We start from the raw sequence: 7,687 nt of genomic DNA, 5'->3' as shown, positions 1-7,687 counted from the left end.
CCTATGCCCTCAATGGTAATACAATTCGGTACCTACGCTTAGCTAAAAGCCCTCATCAGTGGACAGAGCAATCCCAATTTCTGCTTCAGTCTTCTCAATCAGTCAACCAAGTAATCTCCATACAATAAGCACCCACCCCATGCCAGGCACTGTGCTGTGCTAGCAGTGTTTGAGAATATCGTATAAAGAAAACAAGTTTATTTTAACCATCTTTTTTTCAGATCCTTGAAAAGAACAAAATCATCTCATTAAAGAAATAATGGTGAGTTTAGGTAGAGCTTCTGAATAACGAGTAGGGTGTAAGATCTTATTGATTTATGCTTGGGCTCCCAGTCCTTGGTCGTGATGTGCCCATCAGCAGACAGAAGGCACAGGGGGCCCTTTTCTTCCAGGAAGCCATAGTACCTAAGTCTCATCCAAAGACGGGAGAACCCCACCCAAGTCACAGCCATCCGCCCCTGCTGCCAGTGCTGGACTCTCTCCTCACGCTGTGGATGCAGAGCGCCTTGCTAATGCGGGAGCTGCTTCTTGGCCAACAGTTTGCCTGCTCCATGACCGGCTTCACATGTGCATTTTAATGGCCATTCACCTTATGTACATCTAGAATAAGCTCTAGGGACTCCTCCTTGGTCTGAAAATGGCTTCTGTCCCGAAGAACACTTCTTCCCATGGATTCCCCCATGGCTCTCCTCCCTCTCACCCCCAGATTTCAGGGAAAGTGGTCTGGATGCCCTGCCTTCCATTCCGCACCTGTGCCTCCTGAGCCCCCTACAATCTGGAAGACAAGTCTCAGTAAAGCAGTTCTTACCAAGTTTACTCATAAACTTGCTACCAAAACTCCCAGCTGAAAAGTAAGAGGCCACCAAACCACATTTTAGAGCCAGCAAGTGGAAGTGCCGAGGCAGGATCTGAAATCGGGTCTTCTTGGCTCCATCTCCAGCACACTGAGCTGCACTGTACCTCCCTGCCTAGACAGGCGGAGCAGGTGTCCAGGAGGGGGACTGGAAACTAAAGAAGGGATGGGCCCAAGAGCCCTTAGACCAAATCAAGCCCTGAGTTGGAAATGTCCCCAAAGCAGCATCGCTTTTCCCTGTTCATGGGTGCATGGAATCGTAGATTAAGCTGCAAGGGACCTGAGAGTTCAAGCCACACAACTACCAAGCGCTACCTGGTCCAAAATGTGTCTAAAAACTTCTCCGTGCAACGCGCCAATGAGGGGCTGCCCAGCCGTTGCTTGCCTCACTTTCTTCCCCTGTACAACAGGGGTTGGGTTAGGTGGTCTCTGAGCACCTTCCAGATTCAGGGCGGTGAGGACACTATTTCCCCACGCAGCCTAGCTTCGTATTCAGTGTCTTGGCTCCCAGGTCACACTCTCGACCTTGGCTGAGCTTGGACATACGGGTCCCCAGCTGCCGCAGGCCTGAAGAGTGAGTGAGAGGTCGTCCAGGGTACCTGGAGTGCCCTCTCTTTGGACTCAAAAGCCAATCCCTCCCTTCTCTGCGCCTCCATTTCTTCTTCTGTAAAATGACATCTAAGACCCTGCTAGTGCTAACATCTTCTGAAGTTCTGCGCAGGAGTCTTATGGTAGTAAATGATGTGTCTTAACCATGACATGAAGACTCCCCATTAAGCACAGGACTTAGTAGCAGGAAGGGAGGTGGCTTTGGGGCTGGCTGGGCCTTGACTCCACAGTAGCCCTTGTCAACCCTAACGGAAGGGAAAGATTCTGGGGGCCAGTTCAGCCCTGGAGCTTTATCTAGCCTGACATCCCGGCCTTAGGCAAAACCCCAGCCTTGTCTCCCAACCTGGGGTTTCTGTCTCCTGCCAACCTCCTTCCCAAACACCAAGTCCTTAAAGATCTCCCACACTGTGAAGTCCAAAGACCCACCAACAGTACAAGTGGAGACCACCCACTCATCTGCTAAAAAAAGTGAGGCCAGAAAAGGGTGGCCTCTGGTCACCCAGCAACATGGTAGTGACCCAGGATTCAAACCAGGACTGTTCAACTCCTGGCTTCAAAATTCAGGGGACCTTCCTTCCTTCCAGCCTCAGGTCCCCAGTTTCCATCACCCAGAATCTGGGCCTCTTTAATCATTTCAGAAGTTTGTTTCCGTCTTATTTGAAGGTCGCCTTGGCCTTTGGAGTATTTTCAGATCTCTAGCTTGACCACTTTTCAGTCTGTCCCTCAGTGGGGAGATGTTATCTTTTTAATTTGCCTTAAGAGTTGGGCTATCTTGTGCCCTTGGTTCTTTGATATCAGGATCTTACCAGTTCACATTCCAGAACATTTTCTGTTGCTTGGGGTTTGCTTTATGTGGGTTTCTACTTCAAATGCCTTTTTAATCGACTACACTTTATCAATTTACTTTTGACTTGGCTGTAGAATTTTATTACTTTAAAAAAAGCCAAATTCAGAGCATTGGTAGCTAGCCAGGAATGGGCATGGAGGAAAAGGACCCACCCACTAATCCTTGCCCCTGACTCCAGCAAGCCTAGCCCTCGACCTTTAGCTCTGACTCTCCCTACAAAGGAAAGGCTGCAGTCCTGTGCCCCATGCTAAGGGGGAGGGTGTGCAGGAGCTCACTGCACAGGGCTCTAGATGGATTGTTAAATGTCCACTGTGGGCATTTACACCTAAGAAATGGCCAGAGCCTACAAATCAGGGCTTCCTGTAGTGTTTGCTGATTGTCTGGATTTTTTCAATGCAGCTTAAATTTAAAAGTGGGCGTGAGCACTTGTTTGTTTTTCCCGGGAGCCGACTGTTAAACATTTGCCGACACACCCCTGGAAGCCAGTGAGGAGGGGAAGAAACCCTTTTAAGGGCCCTTTTAAAACCCTTCATAGTCTGTCTCCTGCTTATCCTCCCAAACTGATGACACATTATTTCTTCTGATTCACTCCCTGCTCCAAAACTTGCTGCCCCAAACCTGACATCCCCTCTCCTGCCTCCATGACTTTGCATAACTTGTGGCTACACTGATCGTCAAAGCAGCTGGTGGCACAGTAGGAAGAATGCTTGGCTTGGAGTCAGAAGCCCGTGAGTTCAGTCTCACACTCACTGGCTGTGTGACCCCGGTCGAGTCACTTCACCCCTGCCTGCCTCAGTTTCCTCAACTGTAAAATGGGGGTAATAATAGTATCTTCCTTGCAGGCTTATGGGGAGGATCAAACGAGATAATGTTTTCAAAATGCCGGCACATAGTAGGTGCCATAGAAATGCTTATCCCTTCCTTCTTCCTTCCCAACATGGCCAGCCTGGCCTTGGCTGACGAGAGCACAAGCCACCATGGAGCCCACACTGAATACCTTTTCATAGCCTGAGCTGTCTGGGATTCAAGGTCACCGTGATGTCATCAGGAGTCCTCATAGTAATTAGCTCATGACGTTGGCTATGCAGAGAATAATCCCCATTGCTCCAGGAGATGGTAAGCTCTAGGCAGGGTGCTAGAGCTTTCTGGTAGTTCAGACACCTGCAGGAATGGGGGCCACTGCACACAACGACTTTGATTGCTCTGTTCAGTAGAAAAGGAGCTTTCTCTCTTTTGTCTCCCAGCTGTATCCTTGGGAGACAAAAGGGATGAATGCCCACCACCGTCCTAGGACCAGGAAAGGGGAGCCCACACATGGACATGGCTATATTACATTACTTATGCCTCTTCTCCCTGAAATGCTTACTCAAGCCAGTATGGGTCATTTCAGCACTGAAAGCAACCACAAAGTTTCTGGTACAGCTGGTTCTTGTAGAAATGCTTTATTCCAATAGACACATTCCCTGCATCTCTATAAACTTGTTATTTATGATCATGACCTTTGACCAAATGGATGTGGGCACTTGCCCCAGTGGGGCAGATTTAATACATCTATACCTAGTTGTCCCAAGGGAATCTTGTCCATATCCGTAGGTCTACTCAAAGAACTGGAGACTTTCATCTAATTTTTTAACATCCTTTGGGAACCAGAGCTGTCCAGCTATTATCTCTTGCTCTTGATATTTGACCAGCTTATCCCCTTTTCCAATCCTATCTTTTTGGTATGTTAACTTTCATAGAATTTCTCATCCAAAGACATCATCAATAATGCACTATAATCTCCTTATGTCCCCCAGGAGCCTTTCAGTTTCCTTTTGGGTCACCTACAATTTTGATTCATTGGATAGTATTCTGTTTCTATGAATCACTGACATAGAGCATCATTTGTCAGTCAGAGGTATGTCTGCGGGACTTGTTGGATGTACCCAGATTCATGTCTCAAAAAAAAAAGTCACTCCAGCATTTTGTGGTACAGTGGAATGAGGTGTGGCCTTGAACAGCGGTCTGTTTCTGCCAATTGTGACAAGACCGTAAAGGACCCCACACACACACACACACATACACACACACACACACACACACACACACACATCTTCCTTTTGAATTCCTCTTTCTTCAAGGCCTTCTGCTTGTGTGCTGCCTCTTCCTTGAAGCCTTCCTTGATTCCTTGATGTGCTACCACATGTGAAAGTGATCCCTCCTTTCTCAAATTTTCCTAGAACACGTTGGATCTTTCTTTCACATAATTTTCCACCAGCACACATCCTTCTCCCATAAGCTCTTCAGGGACTACTAGTTCCTCAAGGACAGATAAAGATCTGGATTTCTTTTTTCCATCCTTGCCTTCCTGGTGCTCAGCATGGGGACTTGAACATGAGGCGTCTAAATGTTTGTTTCATTGACTTGACTTGACTACAGCTGTTTCCTTCTATGCTTTTCCCCCTAGTCCTTTAATTTATGTTGATGCTTTTAATTAACATCTATTTTCAGAGATGCAGTGCTCTAAATTTGTTTCTGTTTTCTTTGAACATTTTCACCTTTTCTACTTTTTTGAGTTTTGGGGATACTGATAATTGGACTTCAGAGACTTTCTTCTATTCAAGATAAAATGCAAATTCTCCTTTCTCACTGCCCACTTTGGGAAACTTTCTAATTTGAGGTTAATTCTTCCCACTCTGGGCTCCTTCCTTCCCTGTCAAGCTGCGTATCTTCTCTTTGATCCTGTTAGTTCATTCTTATGTTGAATCAGTCACTAAAATGTCCTTGTTAAGTAGTTCTAAACTTGAGGGCTATATACTGATTCTTCCTGTTCATCAGGATGCCAAGGGATTTTCCCACAGTTCAGTTCTCTCAGTGATGTTGGTAGTAGGCCCACAGGTCCTCAGTTTCATCTGGAGGATTCCATGTGACAGATCCAGGCCCACTTGGCGCTTGTCTGTTTCACAATACCACTCGTGATGCAAGGACTCAAGGTGACACAGTGGATAGAATGATGAACTTGGAGTCAGGAAGATCTGAGTTCCAATTCTGCCCTACTCACTTACTTACCTGTGTGACCCTGGGCAAGTCATTTAAACTCTCTCAACCTTATTCTCCTTATCTATTAAATAGGAATAATAATAGTACCTCCTTCCCAGGGTGCTGTGAGGATCAAATGAGACAACATCACAAAGCACTCTGCAAACCGTAAAGTGATAAGTAAATGCTAGATATTATTATTATCCCCATTTTGAAGACAAACAAACTCTGAGGTTCAGCCAAAGGAAGTGATATGGCCATGGTCACCTTGCTCAGCTGTTTTAGCTTGTCATGTAAAGAGTTCAGGGCTAAGTATAAGGATGTGGATTTGAATTTCTACTCTTCCTCCAAACTAAGCATATGACTATAACGCAGTCACTACACGCCTCTGGGCCTCAGTCGACAAGTCAACAAGCATTTATTAAGGGCCCTCCTGGTACCATGCCAAGTGCTGGAGTTTAGCCTCTGCAAAACCTCAGCGTCCTGCTCAGATAAATAAGGGACTTGGAGTCGATACCCCTGAAGGTCCCTTAAAACTTTTTTTCTCACAGAATCTCGGGACCCGGATCTGGAAGGAGCCTCAGAAGCCGCCTGATACAACAGAACCTGGACAACAAGCTCAAGCTGGTGAGTCAGCCAGCTCTGTCTCAAAGAACCTCCAGCCCAAGGCAATTGGAGACAATGCTGATTAATCTGGAGACTTGAGAATTCAGATCCAGACCTTCTGGCTTGGAGTCCAGCAGGGTTTTCCATGCCTCTCTTACCTCAGTCTTAACAAAACTGCCCCATTGGAGAGAACCCCAGTGGCCAAATATCTAGTGCAACTCATGCCTTAGAAATCCATACCTCTCTATCCCATACTTGGCAAGTGGGCTTCCCTCCTCTGATCAAAGACCCCCAGAGAGAAGAGCCCTGCACCTCTGAGGGCCATCCATTCCCCTTTCTGGGAGCTCTGGGATTAGGAAATTGTTCCCCCCCACGCACATTTAGCCTCAATCTGCCTCTGCATCTCCCATCCATTCGGCCTGTTTTGCCAAACAGAACAAGCCAAAAACTCTTTGCTTCCCTGCAAAAAAGCTTGTTAACCCTTTTACTATTCATTGGGACAAAGGGTTATACATAATCCCTTTAGAAAGGCCAACAGCCATAAGGGGGTTTGACATCCCTGACCCCGGATGTGCCTACCTTCGGGCAAGCTCACAGCTCAGGCTCCCCAAAGAGCTGAGCATTTATCACATTTTGGAAGACCTTCCGGCAAAGTGCTTTGGAACTGTCCCTGGGAACTGGAGGTTCCAACGTGTCTTTTCTTGGCATTTTTTCATGCAGATAAAATTTTAAGACACATGGAAGAGTTAAGATTTCCAAACTATAAATAGTCCAGTCAGTGGAAATAAAGCTGCCTCGGGTCAGCCAGGCCCTGTGGAAGCCCTGGTGAGGGCAGAATTCTAGCTCTTGTGAAAATAGCCCAGGGGCTTGTTGTCATCCTGTGTGGGCCTCGGGCTTCAGGGTTCAGGGGACAGAGATCTGGCATCCACTCCCAGCTCTTCCAGGTGATGACCATGGGCCTCTTTGGGCCTGTTTCCTCATCTGTAAAATAGGAGAGTTGTCCTAGATCCGTCTCTAAGCTCTCTTCCACCTTTACCGTTCTAGGATCCTGTTAAGTAGATTCCTGCTCTTTGCCCAACACAGCAATGAGTACAGTGGGAGGACACAAGAGAATCAGAAGCCAGCTCTAGTCTCCAGAAGGGAATCGAGTGAATGTAACAATACTCATTTATTACATAATAATTCATGTTTCTGCAGAGCCTTTAAGAAGGCTTCTCCGAGAGCAAAGTTGTGAAGTCTGTGGAGCAAGCATTCTATCTCCTTTTTACAGAAGTGAAGTAAATGACTTGAGCTGGGCTGCCGAGCTGCAGAAGTAGGATTCGAACCCAGGTCCCTTCCCACTCCAGGTCCAGCTCTCAGGTGTTGAAGTGACTTTCTCATGACAGCATTCAGAGGCTGCATCTCTGCAGAGCATTCAGCTGTCGGGTCCAATGATCAATCACTTTGGGGGAAAAGAAGGCTTTGAAGCCTGCAGGGGCCCCAAAGCAGGGAAGAAAACTTTGTTTCTAGTTTCCTGACACAGAGCCTTGTGTTAGAAGCACTAGATGTTCCCACTGAAGACAGAAGAGAAGGAAGAGAAGGAGAGGGAGGATGGGGAGGAGGACAGAGAACAGGCTTTGCTGGTGTCTGTCCCATCAGCAGGAGGTGCAGTCAGGCAATGTGGGAGCATGATGGCGCTTCTTTTCCCAGACTCTTCCCCCTCCACCCCAAAGCCCGTCAGCCCCTGAGCCTGGTTGGTTCCCTCCCCACACCTA

Source organism: Dromiciops gliroides, chromosome 2 (genome assembly GCF_019393635.1).
Source record: "Dromiciops gliroides isolate mDroGli1 chromosome 2, mDroGli1.pri, whole genome shotgun sequence".
NCBI classification, from domain to species: domain Eukaryota; kingdom Metazoa; phylum Chordata; class Mammalia; order Microbiotheria; family Microbiotheriidae; genus Dromiciops; species Dromiciops gliroides.
This window is presented reverse-complemented; position numbering follows the sequence as displayed.